The sequence below is a fragment of the Schistocerca piceifrons genome, chromosome 5 (genome assembly GCF_021461385.2).
Source record: "Schistocerca piceifrons isolate TAMUIC-IGC-003096 chromosome 5, iqSchPice1.1, whole genome shotgun sequence".
Taxonomy (NCBI): domain Eukaryota; kingdom Metazoa; phylum Arthropoda; class Insecta; order Orthoptera; family Acrididae; genus Schistocerca; species Schistocerca piceifrons.
The window spans coordinates 610,634,875-610,662,057 of record NC_060142.1 but is presented as its reverse complement, the minus strand read 5'-3'; positions in this window follow the sequence as shown (position 1 = coordinate 610,662,057).

Here is a 27,183-nt window from a genome sequence, read left to right as displayed (position 1 = left end):
ACTCAAGACCACAACAACAACAACAACAACACTGAGTCAAGAAGGTCAGTGTCCGAATTTTAAATTTTGTGAGGAATTATACGTTTTAACCAAGGGCCTAGAACTGACGGATACTTGTATCTATCGTCGCACGAGGATACACAGATGTGTACAACTTCGCTGGTACACTAGATACGATATACGCTGCCAATACCTTTCTGTTTAAGTTCATTGATTGCAAGGTTCGGCCTGCATGTTTTTCAGATCACTGCGCCTTCCATATAAAGACAAGAACAATAAACACAAAACTTACTTTGGGTTGCGGCGTGTGACATTTCAGCCCGTCACTGTTGGAGGTGATTTGCAACAAGTCATCAGAGATGCTTCATCCAGATCCATGCGTCATCAAGCACGATGCACAGAGTGCGTTATCTGGTGGTCCCAGTGAGCAATGCTACAAGTGAGGTAATGTTTTATACAGTATGCCCGAGAAAGAGGCTACTGGACAAAACGCTCATTAGAATTTTACTTTGCATGTTTTCGCGGCCTGTGTAATGATACGACCTAGATCTTCGGCAACAACCTTAGAATAATGAGCACCAAAACTAAAATTAAAACCCTGTTGCGGCAATCGTTCGACGTACGAAAATAGGGCCACGGACTGGGACGGACATTAGTCATGAGGATATTCCATCTTTTACCAGAGACCAGAGGTGCAAAGCAAAAGAAACTTCGAGAACAGTGACCAAACAGAAATTAAAGGTTATTTTGTCACGTAGTATGATAGTCTTTGCGCAGAACCGGTAACAGATCCATCGACAGCAGAAGTCCTTTTATCTCATACGAACCGACAGTCAGTGCAGACGACAGTAATGACCTCCTAGAAACTATAACAACTGAAGAAATAAAGCAAATAATAGCGAGGGTGACAAGCAACAAAGCAGCTCGTTTAGACGGTCTCCCCGTAGAATACTGTCCTAGATTTGCGGAATTTTTGGCGATGAACTAAATACTATGCACAGTGATCTTACCAAAGGAATTTACCGAAGGTCTAGTAGTACTGATCCCCACAAAACCGCGCAGCACATCTTTGCAGGAGTTTCGACCGATTACTCTTTTGAACGCCAATTTCAAAATATTCACATGCTTGATAAACAGTAGAATTCAACCACTTTTCTCATAAATTCGTGGACTTCTCAGACAAGTACCGGCAGAGGACGATTATGATGACCAATTTATGCGCATACACAGGCATTTTTTATTTATCTTGGATCTGTAAATGTAATCTTGCGTTTTAGACTACATAGCCTTATAAAGGATTAGAAACAAGTTCTTAACAGATGCCATGCACAGAATGGGGCTTAGTAATCAGCTCTAACATCTGACAGAAAAGTGCATTGTTGGAACGACGTCAAGGGCAAAGGCGAATGGTCAGCTAAGCCGTCCAGTGCCGATAAACTAGTCTGTTCGACAATGTTGCCTGTTATCGATTACCATGTTTGTTTGCCCATGTAGTCGAACCGTTGCTGTTAACTATACATGCAAAACTAACAGGTCTCGCGGTGTTAAATGCTCTGATATTAGCGTCAATACTATCAGGAGAAAGAAAACTGGTATTCTACGGGCAGCAGCGTGGAACGTCAAATCCCTTAATCGGGCAGGTAAGTTAGAAAATTTAAAAAGGGAAATGGATAGGTTAAAGTTAGATATAGTGGGAATTAGTGAAGTTCGGTGGCAGGAGGAACAATACTTCTGGTCAGGTGAATACAGGGTCATAAGTATAAAATCAAATAGTGGCAATGCAGGAGTAGGTTTAATAATGAATAAAACAATATGAATACGGTTAAGGTACTACAAACAGCATAGTGAACGCATTATTGTAGCCAATATAGATACGAAGCCCACGCCTACCACAGTAGTACAAATTAATTTGACAACTAACTCCGCAGATGATGAAGAGATAGATGAAATGTATGATGAGATAAAGGAAATTACTCAGATAGTGAAGGGAGACGAAAATTTAATAGTCATGGGTCACTGGAATTCGATAGTAGGAAAAGGAAGAGCAGGAAACGTAGTAGCTGAATATGGAAAGGGGGTAAGGAATGAAATAGGAAGCCGCCTGGTAGAATTTTGCACAGAGCATAACTTAATCATAACCAACACTTGGTTCGAGAATCATGATAGTACGTTGTATGCATGAAAGAAGCCTGGAGATAATGGAAGGTTTCAGATAGATTATATAATGATAAGACAGAGATTTAGGAACCAGGTTTTAAACTGTAAGACATTTCCATGGGCAGATGTGGACTCTGACCACAATCTGTTGGTTAGGAACTGTAGATTAAATATGAAGAAATTGCAAAAAGGTGGGAATTTAAGGAGATGGAACCTGGACAAACTGACAGAACCAGAGGTAGTAGAGAGTTTCAGGGAGAGCATTAGGGAACGATTGACAAGAATGGGGGAAAGAAATACAGTAGAAGAAGAATGGGTTGCATTGAGAGATGAAATAGTGAAGGTAGCAGATAATCAAGCAGGTAAAAAGACAGGGGGCTAATAGAAATCCTTGGGTGACACAAGAGATATTGAATTTAATTGATGAAAGGGGAAAATACAAAAATGCAGTAAATGAAGCAGGGAAAAATGGAATACAAACGACTCAAAAATGAGATCGACAGGAAGAGCAAAATGGCTAAGCAGGGATGACTAGAGGACAAATGTAAGGATGTAGAGGCGTATATCACTAGGGGTAAGATAGATACTGCCTACAGGAAAATTAAGGAGACTTTTGGAGAAAAGAGAACCACTTGCATGAATATCAACAGCTCAGATGGAAACCCATTCCTAAGCAAAGAAGGGAAAGCAGAAAGTTCGAAGGACTATACAGAGGTCCTAGACAAGGGCGATGTTCATGAGGACAATATTATGGAAATGGAAGATGATGTAGATGAAGATGAAATGGGAATTAGGGTATTGCTTGAAGAGTTTGACAGAGCACTGAAAGACCTAACAAACACCTAAACAAGGTCCCGGGAGTAGACAGCATTCCATTAGAACTACTGACAGTATTGGGAAAGCCAGCCCTGACAAAACTCTACCATCTGGTGAGTGAGATGTATGAGACAGGCAAAGTACCCTCAGATTTCAAGAAGAATATAATAATTCCAATCCCAAAGAAAGCAGGTGTTGACAGATGTGAAAATTAACGAACTATCATTTTAATAAGCTGCGACTGCAAAATACTAACCCGAATTCTTGACAGACGAATGGAAAATCTGGTAGAAGCCGACCTCCTGGAAGATCAGTTTGGATTCCATAGAAATGTTGGAACACGTGAGCCAATACTGACCCTACGACTTATATTAGAAAATAGATTAATGAAAGGCAAACCTTTGTTTCTATCATTTGTAGACTTAGAGAAAGCTTTTGACAATGTTGACTGGAATACTCTCTTTCAAATTCTGAAGGTGGTAGACGTAAAATACAGGGAGCGACAGGCTATTTACAATTTCTACAGGAACCAGATGGAAATTACAAGAGTCGGGGTGTATGAAAGGGGAGCAGTGGTTGAGAAGGGAGTGAGACAGGGTTGTAGCCAATCCCCGATGTTATTCAGTCTGTATATTGAGCAAGTTGTAAAGGAAACAAAAGAAAAATTCAGAGTAGGAATTAAAATCCATGCAGAAGAAATAAAAACTTTGAGGTTTGTCAATGACATTATAATTCTGTGGGAGACAGCAAAGGACGTGAATGAGCAGGTGAACGGAATGGACAGTGCCTTGAAAAGAAGATGTAAGATGAACATCAACAAAAGCGAAACGAGGATAATGGAATGTAGTCGAATTAAATCGGGTGATGCTGAGGGAATTAGGTTAGGAAATGAGACGGTTAATGTGGTAAATGAGTTTTTTTATGTGGGGAGCAAAGTAACTGATGATGATCGAAGTAGAGAGGATATTAAATGTAGACTGGCAAGGAAAGCGTTTCTGAAGAAGAGAAATTTGTAGACATCGAGTATAGATTTAAGTGTCAGGAAGTCGTTTCTGAAAGTAATTGTTTGGAGTGTAGCCATGTATGGAAGTGAAACGTGGACGATAAATTGTTTACACAAGAAGAGAATAGAAGCTTTCGAGATGTGGTGCTAGAGAAGAGTGCTGAAGATTAGATGGGTGGACCACATAACTAATGAGGTATTGAATGCAATTGAGGAGGAGAGAAATTTGCGGCACAACTTGACAAGAAGAAGGGACCGCTTGGTAGGACATATTCTGAGCCAGCAAGGGATCACCAATTTGGTATTGGAGGGCAGCGTGAATGGTAAACATCGTAGAGGGACACCAAGATATGAATACACAAAGCATATTCAGAAGGATATATGTTGTAGTAGGTACTGGCAGATGAAGAAGCTTGCACAAGATCGAGTAGCATGGCGAGCTGTATCAAACCAGTCTCTGGACTTAAGACTACAACAACAACAACAACATCAGTACTACAGAAGATGTGGAAAAGGTACGAGGTATAAAAGCCCTGTATGCAAGGTCTTGTGGTGCGAAATGAAATGAATGGATATCAGTATTCATCCCTCTTTGACCTGAGCGCATGGAAACACGCTCAATACAAAAATGCAACAGGACAAAACAAAAAGGAATGGTCTTGCCACAAACCTGTGCGAGATGATAAAGACGAATTGGAAACTTAAACTCCCCAATGTCAGAGCAACGCTTCACGATAGCAAGAACAGGTCGCTCTGTCGTTTCCAGAGGGTGCAATTTATGATCCTCTACCTGGTTAGCAGAGTCTATCACATATCTGTCGTATAACCGATACCCAGTGTTATTGCTCAAAGCATCCTTGTCACACTATTTTGGCAAGTGTGGAGAAGCGGTATCTTCAGAAACTGTCTTCAAACAACAACAATGGCTTTACAGCTTTCCAGATGGCGTATTAAGTATGAAGGATGCCTCGGTGACTTTCTCAATCGAACTTCACTAATAATCCGAAGCAGTCAGATCGGTGTTCCAAGAGCTTATTCGTCGCCTTACAACACCAGGATGTTAGGGTACCAATCAATATCGGCCTCATCAATGCTTCCTTGAGATGTTGTTGTTGTTGTTGTGGTCTTCAGTCCTGAGACTGGTTTGATGCAGCTCTCCATGTTACTCTACCGTGTACAAGCTTCTTCACCTCCAATAACTACTGCACCCTGCATCCTTCTGAATCTCCTTAGTGTATTGGTCTCTTTGTCTCCCCAGCCAGCCAGTGTGACCGAGCAGTTCTAGGCGGTCCAGTCTGGAACCGCGCGATCGCTACGGTCGCAGGTTCGAATCCTGCCCTGGGCATGGATCTGTGTGATGTCCTTAGGTTAGTTAGGTTTAAGTAGTTCTAAGTTCTAGGGGACTGATGACCTCAGACAGTGTTCAGAGCCATTTGAACCAACTTGGTCTCCCTCTACGGTTTTTCAACCTCCACGCTGCCTTCCAACACAAGCTTTGCAATCCCTTAATGTCTCAGAACCTGTCCTACAAACCGATCCCTTCTTCTAGTCAGGTTGTGGCAGAAATTCCTCTTCTCCTCTATTCTATTCAGTACCTCGTCATTAGTTACGTGAACTATCCATCTAATCTTCAGCATTCTTCTCTAGCACCACATTTCGAAAGCTTCTTTTCCCTTCTCGTCTAAACTATTTGTCATCCATGTTTCACATCCATACAGAGCTACACTCCGTACAAATACTGTTAGAAAAGATTTCCTTACACTTAAATCTATACTCGATGTTAACAAATTTCTCTTCTTCAGAAACGCTTTCCTTAACTTTGCCAGTCTACATTTTATATTCTCTCTACTTCGACCATCATCAGCTATTTTGGCCCCTAAATAGCAAAACTCATCTACTACGGTACCTTAAGTGTCTCATTTTCTAATCTAATTCCCTGAGCATCACGTGATTTAATTAGACTATATTCCATACTCCTCGTCTTACTTTTTTATGTTAATCTTACTTCCTCGTTTGAAGACACTGTCCGTTCCGTTCAATTGCTGTTCCAGGTCCTTTGTTGACTCTGACAGAATTACAATGTCATCGGCAAACCCCAAAGATTTTAATTCTTCTCCATGAATTTTAAATCCTGCTCCAAAACTTCCTTCGGTTTCCACTATTGCTTGCTCAATTTATAGACTGAATAATATCGGGAATAGGCTACAAGCCTATCTCACTCCCTTCCCCACCGCTGTTTCCCTTTCATGACCCTAGACTCTTATAAAACTCATTTGGTTTCTGTACAAACTGTAAATAGCATATCGCTCTCTGCATTTGACCCCTGCCACCTCCAGAATTTGAAGAGAGTATACAAATGCTAGAAACTTAAGTTTGCTTTTCCTTAATCTATCTTCTAAGGTAACTCGTAGCGTCAGTATTGCCTCACTTAATGTAACATTACTACGGAATCCAAACTGCTCTTACCCAAGTTCGGCTTCTACCAGTTTTTCCATTCGTTTGTATGGAATTCGCGTTAGTATTTTGCAGCCGTGACCTATTAACTGATTTCTTTGGGATTGGAATTATTATATTCTTCTGGAAGTCTGAGGGTATTTCAACTGTCTCATACATCTTGCTCACCAAACTGAAGAGTTTTGTCTGGGCTGGCTGGCCCAAAGCTATCAGTGGCTCTAATGGAATGTGGTCTACTCTCGGGGCCTTGTTTCGACTCAGGTCTTTCAGTGCTCTGTCAAATTGTCCACACAGTATAATATCTCCCATTTCATCTTCACCTACGTCCTCTTCCATTTCCATAATACTGCCATCGAGGATGTCGCCCTTCTACAGACCCTCTACTCCTTCCACCTCTCTGCTTTCCTTTTTTTGCTTGGAACTTGATTTCCATTTTAACTCTTGATGTTCATACAAGTGGCTCTCTTTTCTGCAAAGGACTCTCCAATTTTCCGGTTGGCAGTATCTATATTACCCTTAGTATTACATTCCTACCCTTAGTACTACATTCCTCTATTTGTCCTCTAGCCATCTCTGATTAGCCATTTATCACTTCCTGTCGATGACATTTTGGAGACGTTTATATTCCTTTTTGCCTGCTTCATGTTATGCATGTTTTTATATTTTCTCATTTCATCAATTACATTCAATACGTCGACTGTTACCCAAGGATTTTTACCAGCCCTCGTCTTGATCCTCTGCTGCCTTCACTATTTCATCTCGCAAAGCTACCCATTCTTCTTCTACAGTATTTCTTTCCCCCTTCTTGTCAATCGTTCACTAATGCTCTCTCTCTGAAACTCTGTACAACCTCTGGTTCTTTCAGTTTATCCAGGTCCCATCTCCTTAAATTCCCACCTTTTTGCTGTTTCTTCGGTTTGAATCTACAGTTCATAACGAATAGCTTGTCGTCAGAGTCCACATCTGCCCCTGGAAATGTCTTACAATTTAAAACCTGTCTCCTAAATCTCTGTCTTATCATTATATAATCTATCTGAAACGTTCCAGGGTTTCTAGGCTCTTCCACGTATACAACATTCTTTCATGATTTTTAAAGCAAGTGTTAGCTATAATTAAATTGTGCTGTGAACAAAATTCTGCAGGGCGACTTCCTCTTTCATTGCTTACCCCCATTCCATATTCGTCCACTACTTTTCCTTTCCTTCCTTTTCCTACTATCGAATTCCAGTCCCCATACGTAATTAAATTTTCGGCTGTTTTAACAATCTAAATAACTTCTTTTATCTCATCATACACTTCTTCAATCTCTTTGTCATCTGCGGAGTTAGTTGTCATATAAACTTGTACTACTGTGGTAGGTGAGGACTTCGTGTCTGTCTTGGCTACAATAATGCGCTCACTACGCTATTCGTAGTAGCTTACCCGCACTCCTGTACTTTTTATTCATTATTGAACCTACTCTTGCATTAACACTATTTGATTTTGTGTTTATAGCCCTGTATTCACCTGACGAGAATTCTTGTTGGTCCAGCCACCGAACATAACTAATATACAGCATATTTTACATTAACCCATTAATATCCCGTTTTAAATTTTCTAACCTGCCCCGTTGAGGGATATGACACTCCACGCTCCGATCCGTAGAACGCCATTTTGTTTCTCCTGACAACGACGTCCTCCTGAGTAGTCCGCGCCCGGAGATCCGAATGGAGATCCACTTTACTTCCTGAATATCATACCGAATAGTACGTCATCATCATTTAATCGTATCGTAAAGATACATGCCCTCAGTAATAATTAAGGCTGTAGTTTCCCCTTGTTTTCAGTCGTTCGCAGTACCAGCACAGCAAGGCCGCTTTGGTTAATGTTACAAGGCCAGCTCAGTCAATCATCCAGACTGTTGCCCCTGCAACTACTGAAAAGGCTGCTGCCACTCTTCAGGAATCACATGTTTGTCTGGCCTCTCAACAGATACCCCTCCGTTGTCGTTGCACCTACGGTACGGCCATCTGTATCGCTGAGGCACGCAAGCCTCCCCAGCAACGGCAAGGTCCATGGTTCAAGAGGGTGGGGGGGGGGGGGTGAGGTAGGGGGAAGTGGAGGGGGCGGGGGTTCCTTGGTATACGTACGCGAATACTGTATGGAAATCACCTACTTGCACCAGCCAAATCAGCAGTTCACAACCTCTTCACTCTGCAATGATAAAACGACAGCAGCGAAATCAACACCACCCTCATGTGATAATGTAGCTTCAGTGTGCTATGATGTTGTTAATGAAAAGATCGTTATTGGCGAGAAGTTATATAAAATTAAACTACTTCCTGATCCATATTGAAACCACTGGCAATTTGTCTAAAACCTGGAGCATACCTTTGTTTGCCGTGAGAGAATAATGATCTGGAACTGCAGAAGATAAACGCAGCAAGTATCAACAGAACGACAGCACATTAAATGTGTGTTACTCCCAGACTGAAACGACTTTCCCACGGCGAAAAAGAATAGTTATGCTTCTCTTCTTCGAAACTGCACTTACTATATAGTCATGCGAGAACCTGCTGACCTACAGGAATTTATCTTGTATATTCAGGAATAACATTATAGTCTAAAGAAACATCCGAAATATAAACAGTTGTTCCAAAACTTCCTTATTTGTACATTGTCACAATATGTCACATCATATTACATTATGATGTGAAAGTTCTTAGTTAAAACGGAAGTGCTTATATAGAACAGTGGGTATTTGTAGTAACTGGAGCCGTCTAAGAAGAAGATTTTATTTCTTTTATATATTCGTCTATTATTATTTTCACACAAGATGAGAAGCTAATACTCAAGAAGGAGCAATTTATTTATGCTCATTAGGTTTTTAATTGTGTTGGTGATCATGACAAGGATTTTAGTTAGAAGAAGAAACGAAGGTATGTAAGCAGTATTTTCAATGTCCTCTGCAGCACACTGCTAGCAGACGGGAACATTCGGCGAGCGTTCACGCTCTGCGTTGAGAGAAGAGAAACACAGCAAACACACATCGGAAAGAAAGCCCGGAACCTTAGCGACACGATACGGAAAATTGGAATTCTTTGAGAAGACGAACTTCGTGGACGTCGTCATGCCGGTTAGTTCCATGTGCTCCGAAGGGCAGGAAATAAACGGTCTGTATGTTCACTTTGTCGCCCCAATGTAATTTAATAAGCGGATGGTTGGAAAGTTCTCGAAACGGAATAGAAAGAAAATACTTACATCACTGAAACATTTTTTATTTTTCAATGTAGTCTCCTTGTAGACTAATGCACTTGGTCCAACGATGTTCCAGTGCCTTGATCCCACCTCGAAAATGAGTTTCCTACACGCCTGCAAAATAGTTATCAACTCCGGCTTTCAGTTCTTCGTTTGAAATGAATCTTCCTTCGTTCACCAAGAGGTGGAAGTCTGACGGAGCCATATCAGGTGAATAAGGTGGGTGTGGCCACAATTCATACCTTAGTTCTTGGCTTAAATGGTTCTGAGCACTATGGGACTTAACATCTATGGTCATCAGTCCCCTAGAACTTAGACCTACTTAAACCTAACTAACCTAAGGACATCACACACATCCTTGCCCGAGGTAGGATTCGAACCTGCGACCGTAGCAGTCGCGCGGTTCCGGACTGAGCGCCTAGAACCGCTAGACCTCCGCGGCCGGCCCTTAGTTCTTGTAATTTTACCATGACGACGGCACATGTGTCCAGCGCTCATTGTCTTGAAGGAACATGACTTCCTTCCTTCCTAATCCTGGCCTTTTTTCCCGTATCTTTTGTTGCAATTAGTCCAGAAGGTTAGCATAGTATTCTCCAGTACTTGTTTGCTCAGTGGGGAGAAAATCTACAGGAAGAATTCCCTTCGCATCCCAAAACATTGGTTCCATGACATTTTCCACCGAACGTATTGTCCTTGCTTTCTTTGGTGGTGGAGAATCAGCTCTGACGGTTTTTTTGGCTCTGGGGTATAGTAGTGGACCTATTTTTCATCTGTGGTCACAAACCAGAGCAAAAATGTTGTTCGTTTCTCCTAAAAAGGCCCAAACATTGTTCCGATATATCCATTTCCATGTGTTTTTGATCCAGCGTCAAGAGTCGCGGCAACCATTTTGCAGACAATGTTTTCATTTCTGATTCTTCAGTTAAAATGTGATATACCCTTTGAAAGACATCTGGCAAGTGTGAACCATTTCACGTACTTTCAATCGGCTATCCTCTATGACCATTTAGTGCACTTTTGCAATGATTTCTGGAGTAGTGGCACATCTTTGTCGACCACTGTGCGGATCATCATCTAAGCTCTCCTGACCAAAATTAATTTCATTAGTCCACTTCGCAACAGCTGAATATGAAGGAGCAGAGGCCCTCAGTGTATTCTGGAAATCTGCATGAATGTCCTTTGCTTTGCCATGCGGTTCTAGGTGCTACAGTCTGGAGCCGAGCGACCACTACGGTCGCAGGTTCGAATCCTGCCTCGGGCATGGATGTGTGTGATGTACTTAGGTTAGTTAGGTTTCATTAGTTCTAAGTTATAGGTGACTGATGACCTCAGTAGTTAAGTCACACAGTGCTCAGAGCCATTTTGTCCTTTGCTCTCATACCTTAATTTACGAATTACTTAATCACTGCCGGCCGCGGTGGCCGGGCTGTTCTAGGCGCTTCAGCCCGGAACAGCGCGAGTGCTATGGTCGCAGGTTCCAATCCTGCCTCGGTCATGGATGGTTGTGATGTCCTTAGGTTAGTTAGGTTTAAGTAGTTCTAGGTCTAGGGGACTGATGACCTCAGATGTCAAATCCCATAGTGCTCAGAGCCATTTTTGGAACTCAATCATTGTTCGAATCTCGATTTTTTCCATCTTCGCAATTCACTACGCGGGAACAACAACAGAGCCACGTCACAGTCACAGCTGTCTTCCAAGAGCACTGACGTGGCACGTGTTTACAGGCAACAGTCCAACGAATATCACGTGAACAACTCGCTGCGCTAGCGCTGACCTCTCGTGGTGATTCCGAGAACTTTTCAAACCATCCTCGTATATACATAAATCAAAACAAATAAATAAAATACAATAAAAAGCAAAAGAAATAAATTAGAAAGGAGCTCCACTGGAATTAAAAGGATATCTGTAAGCAAAAGCAAAGCAATTGGTGGCAGGTATGGTGAAGGCATCGGGACCAGGTCTCAGTTCTTTTACCACTGTTCTCCTTGTCTCCATCTGTCTGGATACTGACAAGCTTGTTCTCCATAAGACAAAAAAAATCTTTCGATTGGGTCGAGCTCGATTAGTAAAACTATTTAAAACAGTGGCAGAGCACAAAAAGAAGGTCGGCTGAGCCGTTGCACGGGGAAGGCGAAGATCTCGAGTTCAAGTCTGGTTCATGCCGACGGTTTTAACCTTCCAGGAAACTTCATTTTCTAGAACGTTTCAAATTCAGTAATATAAATGCGACATAAAGACACGCTTGAAGCAAGTCACCATTATGATAACAGTCAGTAGTTCTCCATTCAGGCTAGCTGGATCGCAATGTCAAGAGTCAAACATCAGGAATGGAATGGCTTTATTGCTCATACGACGCGTTTCGGAATGTATTCATCATCAGATAGGCCTTTCAGGCAGCTATTACTGACGTAGATGTGGCGTTTCAGGTTGTTGTGAAACAAGAACTCGCAAACTAGTCTATCTATATGCAGTAATCGCAGACTAGTCTGCAAATACACTGATGAGCCAAAATATTAAGACAAACTTTTATAGCTTGTTTGTCCATCTTTGGAACAAAATTTATCACTGATTATATGTATCAGGTGTCCGACATCTTGTTGGTAGGTTTTTGGAGGTTTCTACGCAAAGGTCATGTAATTTTCGTAAATAACGGGCCGCTGATTCGCGTACGTGGTGATGGCACCAGATAACGACCCAAATGTTTTCCATAGGATTTACATCAGACGAATTTGGTCGCCGAGACATCGACGTGAGTTTACTGTAATGCTCCTGAAATCACTTTATCACGGTTCTGGCACCGAGACACAGAGACGATTATATTGCTGAAGAATGACGTCGCCGTCGGGAAAGATACCGAGCATGAAGGGATGCAGGCCGTTCACAGCTGTCAGCGTATCTTCGATTACTAGCAAAGGTCCCATGTAAGCGCAGGGTGTTATACTGTCTCCCAAAGCATATTACTGCCCCCATCAGCCTGTGCCCGTGGCGCTGAACGTTTCGAGGCAACGTTCTCCTCGATGACGGCGTTGGGGAAGACGATCAGTAACCTAGCGTAGCAAAAATATGATTCACCCGAAGAGTGGAGACGTTTCCGTTAATCGACGGTCAAATCTCTATGGTCCCGTGCCTACTGCAATCACGATTAACGATGTCGTTGGGTCAACATGTTGAAACCTTCCCGTCGAATAAATAAATCAATTAATGATTGAACATATTGCATTTAGACGATAACCTTCCCGTCTAGGATAATATAATTTAACTTACTTTCCGTCTAAAGAAAGAATGAAAGAGAATTGAACTTTTTGTGCCTTGCAGGTTTCCTGTCTTGACTTGCTTTTGACAACTTGTCTGTTCTGATAGCCTTTAGTGTACACAATGTTGTACGCCTTGTGCCTTTATTGGTAACAATATCAAAGTGACTGATCAAAAGATGATTATTTTGACGTGAACACTCAAGCTTATGCCGTTGCCCTTAGTACTGGTTGTCTATGCAGTGAACCTGAAAACATACATATACATTTTCTTTACCTCTTATTTTACTGGGTCGTCTCTGGATAACGTCAACTGATTGAATGTCTGAATATACTCACTCTGCTCTATTGTTGATAATTATTTGGATTGGCCTTCATTTACTGGGACTGCTAATATGTGAGCTAAAACTGTACTTATTATTCATTTGCTTTTTTGATTGAAGTTACTGGTGAAAAATTCAATGTCATTATTAAATAAAAAAATTGAGAAAACTCAAAAACGGTTAAATCTTGTGGTTACTGGGTACAATGAAAAATAATACTATATTGACTGAGATAAACTGATCTATTCTGAAAATGATTGCATTAAAATTTTTAGCTCTTTATAAAGATTCAATTTATAAAACTTTAGTTTGGGGATCATTTAATAAAACAGATTAAAAATGTAACAACGAACTTACAATATGCAGTTAGCACTTAAATACCTCTGATGTCTTCATAACGTCGATTTTTAATAATGCATATATAATTACCAATTCTATAATTACAGTATACGTCACGTAATACATAGCTGGTGGCGAACAGGCACACCGCTTTGTCTCTACACACAACTTCACTGCACAAAAGTTGACACTAGAGTGTCCTATCGACAACGCTGCGCACTTCTCGCCGTGCTTAGTAAGTATCAATGCGCGGGCTCTCCCGCCAACAAAGAGCTTGGTGCAGATACTTCACTGTCACCATCGACATGCAAATAACTTAAATACGCTTAAAAAACATTTTTCTTTCACACTGTAATTGTTATTTACATATTTTTTAGCTTATAATTGTTTTTCATCAGTTTATTACTATGATTTACTTATGTTTTGGCCTGGTTGATTTTCTATTGACACATTTCAATGTGAATACATACGGGTGGTCTAATGCGCTTTCCTTCGTGCGTTTCTAAACTGTCACCGGACAGAAGTACCGACTAGAAATATCATGTGTTCCTATTTACACGATCTTCTAAATACTCCTCTCTCCCCTATAAATAAGGTAAGACGAGGATGGCTTGCCAAAGAAGGCAACAAAACGGGGCGTAGATTACCGTCGACATAAGGCTGTGCTGTAATTATGCCGTGGATGACATACAAAGGGATTCTGCTGTGAAAGGAAGTGGCAGCCCAGCCATCAACTCACTGGCAAGCCCTCATGGACTAACGTCTCAGCAGAATACTGTACGTCCGCATATGTAGCAGTTTCTACTGCTACCCTGGCCAGCAGTAGCGGCAAATCTCCCACAGTTCCAGAAAGTTTGTAGCATCATAGGAAAGATACTGCCACTAGCTCCAGAGTTTGACGATCTAAGGCATCACTTGACAGAATTTTGCACGGTATTCCTCTGGAGCACATCTAACATCTCTGTCAATCAGTGCCAACCGAATGACTGCTTGCGTAAGGGCCAGAAGGGGACCAACGCGTTATTGATTTGCTGAATTTGTAAAGCTCTTTCTCTTGAATGAATCCTCAAATTTTTCTGAAATTATAATCATTGGTTTGCCTGTACATGTAGATCACGTCTACCTATTTCCGTCCTATTCGCACAATTTCTTCGTTGTGGGTATTTTTTTTTTTTTGTCTGATACGGTACTTTGACTGAAACGGTTCCTATTGGAGGTGGCGTGCACTCGTATTTCTCACAATCTTCAAACTCAATTGGCCTAATACTGGGGATTGAACCAGGTAACTTTGGATTTGTCTTATGATACGTAGTCGCCACGACAAAAACCCCTTATTGTTACATAAAACTAGGATACAGACACATTTCGAGCAGTTAGTTCATGTGCCCGCGAGAATAGTAAGAGGCTGTGAAAATCCAAATGACCTCGTAACAACAAACAATCCTGAGCTAATAACGAGCATCAAAACGGATACAGGGATTAGTGAGCATATGGCTGTCGTAGCGAGACTGAATACGGATGAAAGTTCACTTGACGCCTTCCTGAGAGACAATGTCCACTGTTTCCAAATTAACAACGTAAGTACAGACCATGTGTGGCTTGAGTTCATAGAAATGATATCGATAGCAGCTGGGAGATTTATACCAAATAAATTAACAAATGACAGAGTTGATCCTCCTTGGTACACAATACGGATCAGAACACTGTCACAGGAATAACGAAAAAAGCAGTCCAATTTTAAACGAACCAAAATCTCCAAGGCTGGTGGTCTTTTACAGAAGCTCGAAATTTAGCGCGGACTTCAATGTGAGATGCTTATAATAGTTACCACAACGAAACTTTGTCTCGAAACCTGGCAGAAAATCCAAAGAGATTTTGGTCATATGTAAAGTGTGCTACCGATAAGATACAATCAATGCCGCCTCTGCGCGTTAGCAATGGAAATACTATCGACGACACTGCCGCCAAAGACATTGCTACCAAAGCAGAGTTACTGAACACAGGCTTCCGAAATTCCCTCACAAAAAAAAAACCAAGTAAATATTCCACAATTCGAATCAAGAACAGCCGGCAACATGAGTAATTTAGATATCCTCGGAGTAATGAAGCAGCTTAAATCACTTATTAAAAGCAAGTCTTCTGGTCCAGACCGTATACCAATTAAGTTCCTTTCAGAGCATACAGATAGAATACCTCTATACTTAACAATCATATACAACCGATTGCTCGACGAAAGATCCGTACCGAAAACCTGGAAAGTTGCACAGATCATACTACTATACAAGAAAGGAGCAGTCCACTAAATTACAGTCCCGTATCATTAACATCGATATGCAGCAGGCTTTGGATCATGTATTGTGTTCGAAGATTATGAATTATCTCGAAAAGAACGGTTTATTGACACACATTCAACACGGATTTAGAAAACACCGTTCTTGTGAAACACAACTAGCTCTTTACACACACGAATTGTTGAGTGCTATTGACAAGAGATTTCAAATTTATTCCGTATTTCTAGATTTCCAGAAGACTTTTGACACTGTACCACACAATCGAATTGTAGTGAAATTGCGTGCATGTGGAATATCTTCTGAATTATATGACTGGCTTCGTTATTTCCTGTCAGAGAGTTTACACTTCGTAGTAATTGACTCAAAGTTTTCGAGTAAAACAGAAGTGATTTCTGGCGTTCCCCAAGGCAGTGTTATAGGCAGTCTGCTCTACCTTGTTTATATAAGCGACTCAGGAGATAATCTGAGTATCCGTCTTAGATTGTTTGCAGATGATGCTTCATTCATCGCCCAGTAAAGTCATCAGAAGCTCAAAACAGGTTCCAAAATGATTTAGGAAAGATATCTGTATAGTGCAAAAATTGGCAATTGACCCTAAATAACGAAAAGTGTGAGGCCATCCACATGAGTGCTAAAAGGAATCCGTTGAACTTCAGTTTCACGATAAATCAGTCAAATCTAAAGGCTGTAAATTCAGGTAAATACTACCAATTATAATTACTAACTTAAATTGAAAAAAAAAACACAGAGAATGTTGTGTGGAAGGCAAACCAAAGACTCAATTTTATTGGTATAACGCACTGACACGATAGAGGATTCGGACCGACATCATTAAAACAAAGGCGCATTTCGCTGAAGTGGAATCATCTCATGAAATTTCAATCACCAACTTTCTCCTCCGGAAACGAATATATTTTGTTCATGCCGATTTGCATAGGGTGAAACGATCATCACAATAAAGTAAGGGAAATCAGAGTTCGCACAGAAAGATAAAGCTGTTCCTAAAATGAAAATTACATTCTAGAAACATCCCCCAGGCTGTGGCTAAGCTATGTTTCCGCAATATCCTTTCTTTCAGGAGTACTAGTTCTGCAAGGCTCGCAGGAGGGCTTCTTTAAAGTTTGGAAGGTAGGAGACGAGGTAGTGGCAGAAGTAGAGCTGTGAGGACGGGGCGTGAGCCGTGCTTGGGTAGCTCAGTCGGTAGAGCACTTGCCCGCGAAAGGTAAAGGTCCCGAGTTCGAGTCTCGGTCCGGCACACAGTTTTAATCTGCCAGGAAGTTTGATAAAGCTGTTCATTTTATCATCGTGCTGGTCCAGATTGGAATAATAGAGAATTATTGTGAATGTGGTTCGATGAATCCTCTGCCAGGCACTTAAGTGTGATTTACAGAGTATCCGTGAAGATGCAGATATAGATTGTACTGAGGATTAATGCCGACGAAATTACAGCAGAAAGGAGTTACTGAGGAAAGTGGGTGGCGATTAGTGAATAATTGTCTCTGCATGTTTTCCAAGTAATGAGGCTTCGCCTATAAGAAACAATCATGTCTTCCATTCTTCGTTGTAGAAAAGACAGGGATGCGCACTTAGTTGCGACTACATTTCGCCTTGTTGGGAAGTATGTGGCATAAGTCCAACGGAATTGCAGAGTTTTTGTATTCGACGAGCTAGCTTTCTCTAGTGGAAGGGTAGCAGAGACATCTTTCAGTAACCATAAATACGTCTTTGCAACAAATAATCATGGCAAGCTTTACAACACCAGAAGAAAAGTTGGGTAATTCAACAAGATATCGGAAAACGGGGTTCTTTTCATTTACAACTCCGTTATAATAAATATATTCTATGAATTCAATGTAAGGTAAAAAATTTTTAGCATTACCTTAAACAGAAGTATTCTGAAAAAAAAGTGTATATTTGTCGATTTCATATGCACAGACTATCGCTACGTCTTACATAAACCTAATGTTACACTGTAGACACGTTCATCTGTGAAGTAAATTCCTCTTATTAAATCGCAGATCTTGTTTTCTTAGCCATCAAATACGACCACAGCACAGGTAGTTGCAGTAAATCCTCTGCCACATTCAACGAAAGAAGTCAGTCCCGAAATGCAACAGCCAGTTACACACACCCTCAGGCAGTCTCTGACTTCTAGAAGGCGGATTGCTAAATAGCTTTGATTATGTTAGAAAAGAGCACAGAAACAAACTAAGAAATAACGAAGTGTGGGTGGTTTAACATTGCAATCTTTTCTTTGAAAGGAGTTATATGTTAGCTTCTAACGTACGAGTGAACATGTGCACCTTTTACGCAACATGCTTTTCACTGTTCTCAACCTTGTTAATTTCTAGACTTTCCACTGATTTGAATCTATTTGGCACCGACAGAGGTGGCGTAATGGTTAGCACACTGGACTCAGTGTCGGGAGGCGCCCGCCAGGGTAGCCGAGAGCGCTAACGCGCTGCTTTCTGGGCTCGGGTACTCGCACCGGCCCCGGAACGAATCAGCACGGCAGATTAACGACGAGGGCCGGTGTGCCGGCCTGCGTGGATATGGTTTTTAGGCGGTTTTCCACATCCCACTAGGTGGATACCGGGCCCGCACTATTCCATCGATGACACTCGACGCTGACAGTTGGTGTACACTAATTCTGTCCCAGGGGTACGAGGGGGTGGCAGGAAGGGCATCTGGCCACCCCTTAAACATTAACACGCCAAATCCGATTAATGATGGCTGACCCTGCGTAACTGCAGGACAAGGCTCAAGCGATAGATAGACTCGCAGTCGGGAGGACGACGGCTCTTGATTTAAATTTCCAGGATTTCCCTATATCGCTTCAGGCAAATGCCGGGATGGTTCCTTTGAAAGGGCACAGCCGAGTTCCTTCCTTGTACAGATGAGGACGATGACCTCGTTGTTTGGTCCCCTCCCCTGAATCAACCAAACCACCAGTCCTATCGTTCGTCCGACAAATGCGTAGCTACTATACTCAATATCCCCTGAAAATCTAGTATTTGTCTGCCGCTATTATTATCCAGCTCTACTGTTCCTTACAGCACCAAGTGTGGCTCACAAATTTGTTGTATACAGTCGTTTAATAAGTAATGGAAGACTTTTTTCTGAAAGCAGGTTGGTTTCCTTCGAGACTCAATACTCCATATTATTCGCCACTATCTGGCTACCAAACACTATTTTCCAACACAATCTCTGTTCAGTGCGACACCCTTAAGCCACTTTATTGGGAGGGCCTATTTGCCCGTATGCAGGTCGTTTCTTCAATTTGCTGAGGCTAGTACAATACATTTCCGAGATGATCGTTGCACGAAGAGGGAGGACGAAAAACAGAATAATTCCTTCGGAGTCCCAAAATATCGTCGCCATAACTCTACTGGCTGAGTGTACGGCTTTGAACTTTCGCTCCGGAGGAAAGGTGGCGTGGTGCCACTGCATGGATCACCGTTTTTTTTTTTTCCGGTTCGAGGTATGGAGAGATGACACATCGCCTGTGACGATGTTCGACAAAATATTGCTACGATCATCCTCGTAACGTGCAGGCAATGCCTCACAGATAGTACCTCGCTGCACTTTATGGTTTACTATTAAGTGGTGAGAATCGCAGCGGGTACACAAGTTTGAGTATTGCAGCCAGCGGACCAGTGTGTCAGCACCACCAACAGAGCCGGCCACTTATTCAAAATGATTCAAATTGCTCTGAGCACTATGAGACTTAACATCTGAGGTCATCAGTCCCCTAGAACGTAGAACTACTTAAACCTAACTAACCTAAGGACATCACACACATCCATGCCCGAGGCAGGATTCGAACCTGCGACCGTTGCGGTCGCGCGGATCCAGACTGAAGCGCCTAGAACCGCTCGGCCACAATGGCCGGCCGGCCATTTGTGCGAAAAGGTATTTGATCATATTCCGTCAATCACTTCGAATGAGAGTGTCCACCGGCCGGGGTGGCCGAGCGGTTCTAGGCGCTACAGTCTGGAACAGCGCGACCGTTACGGTCACAGGTTCGACTCGTGCCTCGGCCATGTATATGCGTGATGTCCTTAGGTTGGTTAGGTTTAAGCAGTTCTAAGTTCTAGGCGACTGATGACCTCAGAAGTTAAGTCCCATAGCCCTCAGAGCCATTTTGAACAGTTCTCTGCTTGGAAAGCACCTCCGCTAAAGACGCCATTTTGAAGGCTACTTATTGTACCGCCACCTATTGGAACCTCAAGCAAGTAAAGGGACTGAAACTAGGCAATTCTACGATCCACCAGAACAAAATCCACATTCTTGAACGAAAATTGGCCGAAATTAAGAGTGTAGCATCACTTATTGAAAGTCACTTGAAATGGTAACCTCTCCGTCATTTACGAATTCTCCCTCGTACGATTTGCCATCACAGTTTAAGAATCATAACTGTGTCACTTTCCCGCCTAGTTATAGAAGCATTGGTGAAGCGTCTCGCGGTTCCTTGAGCCTTCTTCTCAGTCTCCCCTGTAAATCCTTCTGAGAAGGGTCTCTGATTGATAAAAAATACTTTAGGATCTATCGAATTAGTGTCACGTAAGCTAACTTTTTCTAGATAAATTAGTATTTTGGATACCTTCCGTGAATTTCAGTTTCGGATCTACCTTTGCTGCAGCTAGTGTTTTGTGATAATTAGCCTTTAGGGTGCTCCGAAGGATACTCCCTGTTGCTCGGCGATTTATACTGTTCCCAGTGGTACGGTAATATAATAGATTAAGGTCTTGTCACATATTTATGTGCAGTACACGATATTTATCTAGGTTGAGAGTAAGCTGTCACTCTCAGCACCATACATCAATCTTCTGCAGGTGCCGTGCACGTTGCTGCAGTTTTCTGGCATTTCATTTTTCTATACGTAACAACATCATTATCTAACTGACTCCTAGAGATTTCTAGGTTAGCCACGAGACCGAGCGTGTAGAGGCACTGAACGGTGACGGACCTATAATACCGCTTACAGTAACTTTTACACTTAAAGATTGAGTCCCTATTCATTCTCATGAAGAGGGCAATACTCTGCTGTCCCAGTTAAGGAATTCTAGTCACTATGTTTGGCCGATCTATTACTGTGATTATAAGGTGCTACCAGACAGGCATACAATCTACTTATTGTGTAGTTACCCGATGGAAGCAAACGTTCGAAATATGCCCGCCTATTTCTCCTTTGTTGTTCTGTTGATGGCAACTACTGTGCTCTACCATAGAGGTATAATCATAATATAAAACTGTTAAAAACGTGGCCGGCCGGAGTGGCCGAACGGACTTAGGCGCTACAGTCTGTAACCGCGCGACCACTACGGTCGCGGGTTCGAATCCTGCCTCGGGCATGGATGTGTGTGATGTCCTTAGGTTAGTTTGGTTTAAGTGGTTCTAAGTTCTTGGGGACTCATGACCTCAGAAGTTAAGTCCCATAGTGTTCAGAGCCATTTTTTGAAAAACGTGTTGGCTGTATGGGTTAAGCGAAAAACGGCACTCAATTACTATAAATTTTGCAGGCAAGTAACGGATGAAATGTTTTCGAAAAGATTTCCATAGTGTAGCAGTGACATACAGAGCTGAGAACTGGTTTGTAAACTAAATCTGTTTGCTCAGTTAACTAGGGAAGGTTTCTTCATTTGTTTGTACACAGACTGCGGCGTCACAATGTTTGTAATCACACACTCAGAGTTATGGAAAAGCTGAAAGCGGCACGGCACTGGTTTTCAGAAAGAGTAATGTTACAAACAGCTCCCAGTTCCAACCTGTAGTCATGAACTGTCAGTGTTATCTTCTTCGAGGGCGTCTATAAGAACTGGTTAAACATAGCAGTAATAACTGTAACAGTATTTCTTCAAAGTGCTTTACAGTGGTTCCACTCGTACCTTATATCTCACCAGCAGTCACAATGGAGGGATGTAGTCTCAGTGTCCAACAAGGATCAGTTAATGTTGTAAAACTATTCTCTCCTATTGAGAATATCACTTAAATGCTGACGACATCCAGTTATACCTACGTGCTAGTCCTACAAAACAGAGCACAGCCATCCAGCAAGTAAATGCCGATTTATTTGCCCTATCATAGTGGGAGCAAAGTATACGTCTGAAATATAACCGATCTGAAATGCAAGTAATTTCAAGAAGTCCCTCATAAAATACTTTACGCCTCAGATCAGAGAATCACTTCCACCATTAATCCTACGACAGAGAAATAGCCTCTTTCTTTTTGCAAAGAACTTGAGGATTGTTTTGAACACACAACTGCAGTCTGTAAGAAGTCGTTAAAGTCACTTCACTAACTATGCAAAGATGAGAACGTATTTCCCTTGAGTTTAAAAACAAACTCTTAGAGACGCTAATACACACTTCACTTGACTGTGGCGATACCATTCTCCAAGGAAATCCGTACGAAAGCTCACGCAGGCTGGAACTAGCTACGAATATTTGTGTACGATACATTTGTGACGCACGCTTTTTTGACCATGTCATACTAGACTACGAACCATTATCATGGCTACCAACTGATAAGCGTAGAGTCTTTCATTATGTTCGCCCTATAGTCCTCTCAATCATTGTCCACCCTCTAATTTGTCTTCAGCTCATTCTGTACTATCTAAAGAGCGTATCAGAAATATTCGTTCTCAGCAAAGTAAAATTCTCTCACATGTAGCACTGCCATGTTCTCGAAATCATTTTCTGTATCAGGAATATGACTATAATAATAATTTTCCTCAAACTATATGTAAATTAAATTGCTTCCAAACTTCAAAATACAGCTGATGGTCTGCTTTGTACCACAATAACCATCTCTCCCACATTCTGTGCAGCTCAATCTCTTCATTCCATCTTCCCCATAACTTTTCCTCATTCTTTGTCGACAGAATTCTATATTTATACTTTGTTATTTCCTAACAGCCACTTTCCCTGTCATTTCAGTCTTCTCCTCTTCCTACATCCGTTTCGCTTCTGGTACTACTGAGCGTGGCTTCAAATTCCCTGAAGTTGTCTATGTTATTTTACATGCCATTTATTATTATTATTATTATTATTTCTTTCCTTTCTCAGATGTTATGTCTGGTTAAAAATGGAAAGTGACGCGGACCTTGATCAAGCGTGACTCCCTTTTAACTGTACGGCATATGTTACATTGCATTTAAGAACTTTCGGGTAATTGAACATTTATCAATAATTACAGATTTCTGTAATTGTATATATACGTTTGGATGTAGCTGTATTGCGTTGATGTACTGGTGGATATTGTGTGGTATGACTCCTGCAGTTGATAGTATAATTGGTATAATGTCAACTTTATCCTGAAGCCACATGTCCTTGACTTCCTCAGCCAGTCGGATGTATTTTTCAATTTTTTCTCCTGTTTTCTTCTGTATATTTGTTGTATTGGGTATGGATATTTCGATTATCTGTGTTAATTTCTTCTTTTTATTGGTGAGTATGATGTCACGTTTGTTATGTGGTGTTGTTTTATCTGTTATAATGGTTCTGTTCCAGTACAATTTGTATTCATCATTTTCCAGTGCATTTTGTGGTGCATACTTGTACGTGGGAGTGTGTTGTTTTAGTAGTTTATGTTGTATGGCAAGTTGTTGATGTATTATTTTTGCTACATTGTCATGTCTTCTGGGGTATTCTGTATTTGCTAGTATTGTACATCCGCTTGCGACGTGATCTACTGTTTCTATTTGTTGTTTGCAAAGCCCGCATTTATCTGTTGTGGTATTGGGATCTTTAATAATATGCTTGTTGTAATATCTGGTGTTTATTGTTTGATCCTGTCTTGCAATCATGAGTCCTTCCGTCTCACTGTACATATTCCTTTTTCTTAGAAATGTGTTGGAAGCATCTTGATCGATGTGTGGCAGTGTTAGATGATACAGGTGCTTGCCATGTAGTGTTTCCTTTTTCCGATTTACTTTCTTCGTATCTGTTGATGTTATGTGATCTCAAGGGTTCTACAAGTGGTTATGAAATTGCAATGGTGTAGCCGATGGATTTAAATGAGTGATTGCTTTGTGTATTTTGCTAGTTTCTGCTCGTTCTATAAAGAATTTTCTTAAATTGTCTACCTGTCCATAATGTAATTTTTTTATGTCAGTAAATCCCCTTCCTCCTCCCTTTCTGCTTAATGTGAATCTTTCTGTTGCAGAAGGTATGTGATGTATTCTATATTTGTGGCATTGTGATCGTGTAAGTGTATTGAGTGTTTCTAGGTCTGTGTTACTCCATTTCACTACTCAAAATTCTTGTTTCTTGCTGTCAATTCTGCTTTCAGTATTTTAGTTAGTCTTTGTCTATATTTTTCTTTTAGTTCTTCTCTAATATTTGTATTATATATCCCTATTTTTTGTCTGTATCCTAGTTATTTACAGGCATCTGTTTCTTCCATCGCTTCTATGCAGTCGCTGTGGTTATCCAATATGTAATCTTCTTGTTTAGAGTGTTTTCCCTTGACTATGCTATTTTTCTTACATGTGTCTGTTCCAAAAGCCATATTTATATCATTACTGAATACTTCTGTTATCTTTAGTAATTGGTTGAGCTGTCGATTTGTTGCTGCCAGTAGTTTTAGGTCATCCATGTATAGCAAATGCGTGATTTTGTGTTGGTATGTTCCAATAATATTGTATCCATAATCAGCATTATTTAGCATGTTGGATAGTGGGTTCAGAGCAAGACAGAACCAGAAAGGACTTAATGAGTCTCCTTGGTACATTCCACGGTTAATCTGTATTGGCTGTGATGTGATACTATCTGAATTTGTTGGGATATTAGGTGTGGTTTTCAATTTTTCATTACTATGTTTAGGAACTGTATCAATTTAGGATCTGCTCTGTATATTTCCGATATATGAGTAGGGCACTCTATCAAAAGCTTTTTCGTAATCAATGTATGTGTAGTGTAGCGACCTTTGTTTAGTTTTCGCTTGATATCTCACCTCTGCGTCTATTATCAGTTGCTCTTTACATCCTCATGCTCCTTTGCAGCAGCCTTTTTGTTCTTCATTTATAATTTTGTTCTGTGTTGTATGTGACATTAATTTCTGTGTAATGACTGAAATTAATATTTTGTACATTGATGGTAGGCATGTTATGGGGAGATATTTTGCTGGATTTGCTGTGTCTGCTTCATCTTTAGGTTTCAGATAAGTTACTCCTTGTGTAAGTGCATCAGGGAATGAGTATGGGTCTGAAATGCAACTCTTAAATAATTTAGTTAGATGCGAATGTGTTGAGGTGAACTTCTTTAGCCAGAAATTTGCTATTTTATCTTTTCCAGGGGCTTTCCAATATTGCGTAGAATTAATTGCTTAGGTGACTTCATGTTGCAAAATTATCACTTCAGGCATTTGTGGTATCATCTTGTATGTGTCTGTTTCTGTTTGTATCCACCGTGAATGCCTGATACGTTTTACTGGGTTTGACCATATGTTGCTCCAGAAGTGTTCCATGTCTGTTATGTTTGGTGGATAGTCTATTTTAATGTGTGTGTTATCTATTGTCTGGTAAAATTTCTTTTGGTTTGTTTTGAATGTTTCGTTTTGTTTCCTTCTATTTTAACTTTTTTTGTATCTTCTAAGTCGTTTGGCCATTACTTGTAATTTCTGCTTCTTTTCATCTAATTGCTCTATCGCTTCTTGTTGTGAGATTTTACCTAACCTTTTTCGTTTTTTGTCTGATATTTCATTTCTTATAAATTGTGTTAGCTGTCCGATGTCTTTTCTCAGTTTTTGTATTGTAATCTGTAGCCTGTGTTGCCATGCTGGTTTTGTGGGTTTCTTCTGTGTAGTTGTTTCTTCTGATCTCTGCCTAGTGTGTATATTTAGTGTAATGAGTGCTCCTATAGAAACCAGTAGTTGTAACTCTTCCATAGTTGTATTTTCATTTATTTTGTTGTGTATGATTGTGTTGATAGTTGTTATTGTTGTTTCGACTTGTGGGTTATTTGGTGGTCTATGCAAGGGTAGTCTAATGTCTGTATTTGTCTCTTTGTATTCTATATATGCCAGCTAAATTTTTTCTTCTATATCTAACATGTGTGTCACTTCACGTTCTATTTGTGCTTGTTCTGGTGGCTGTCTTAAGATATCGTTTTCCTCTGATTGTTTAATTGATGCATGTTGTTCTTTGTTTGTTTGCTCTGGGATGTTTGACTCCATTACATTATTATCTTCTTCTTCTGGTTGCACGTTATTTTGTTCCAGTATTTGTGGCACTTGTTGTTTAATGTCTTCTAATTCTGGCTGGGGTATCCTGTTATTTTTTATTATTACACGGATCTCATCAGCTAGTCGTTGTTCTGTTAAAAATTTTAATTCTGGGTATCTGGTAATAAATTTTGTGTCTGATCTGTATCCAGTTGTGTTGGTTCCTAAGTTTGTTGCTTGATAATAACAGAACATGAGGTGTCGGTTAACTTCATCTGACCACCTCTTTGTTTTCCTTCTAGAGTGGTTCCAGGAAGCATATCCTGCAAAACACCTCTATTTCGATTTAAATCATTTTCCATGTGGCTAGCAGTGTCGTTACCATTGTGGACGGGCATAGGGTTCAAGCGTCGTCCCCGACCATGACAGCGCTTGTCCAAGGCTTCATTAGTTCTGTCCTGAACCAACTAATCACACTAAGAGGGGGGTTAGCCCTATTAGTGGTTTGTTCTCTTCGTCGCCTTTTACGACTGGCAGAACATACCGGAGGCCTATTCCTTTCCCCGGACTCCACGGGATTTATTATTATTATGGTTATTGTTATTATTATTGTTATCATTGGAAAGGTTTTGCAATACCTTTGGTATGTTTTCTCGTAGTGAGAGAGGGGGCCATAAGACGGTAATCTGGTCATGCCGAATGAATAATAAATAAATTAATAAATAATCTTTCTTTCTGATATCTGAGAGGTGTATATCGAAACAAGAGATTATTAACTAAAAATCTAGTGAAAGAAATTGCCAACCCACAGTTTTAAAGAGTAATGGAATTAAAATATCAGGGTTTCTGAATGGGTATTTACATTCCCTGTCAGTCATATAGTTTATGCGTTGCCAGGAAGCTCCTTCGCATCGTTTGCCTTTGTTTCTGTGCTTGAGGAAAGTTAGAAAGAAGGAGAAAAAAGAGATTTTAAGAACCAGTTATCGACGACTTCTCGAGAGACGCAATACTACGAGTAACAATGAAGACGGACGGGGAAGGCAATGGGATTTGCCCCTTTGAAATGAATATTCTTCATCTAGATGAACGGACAATGTTCAGATCTACAGTGCAGTCGAATGTGTTTCCACTGCCTTCTACATCTACAT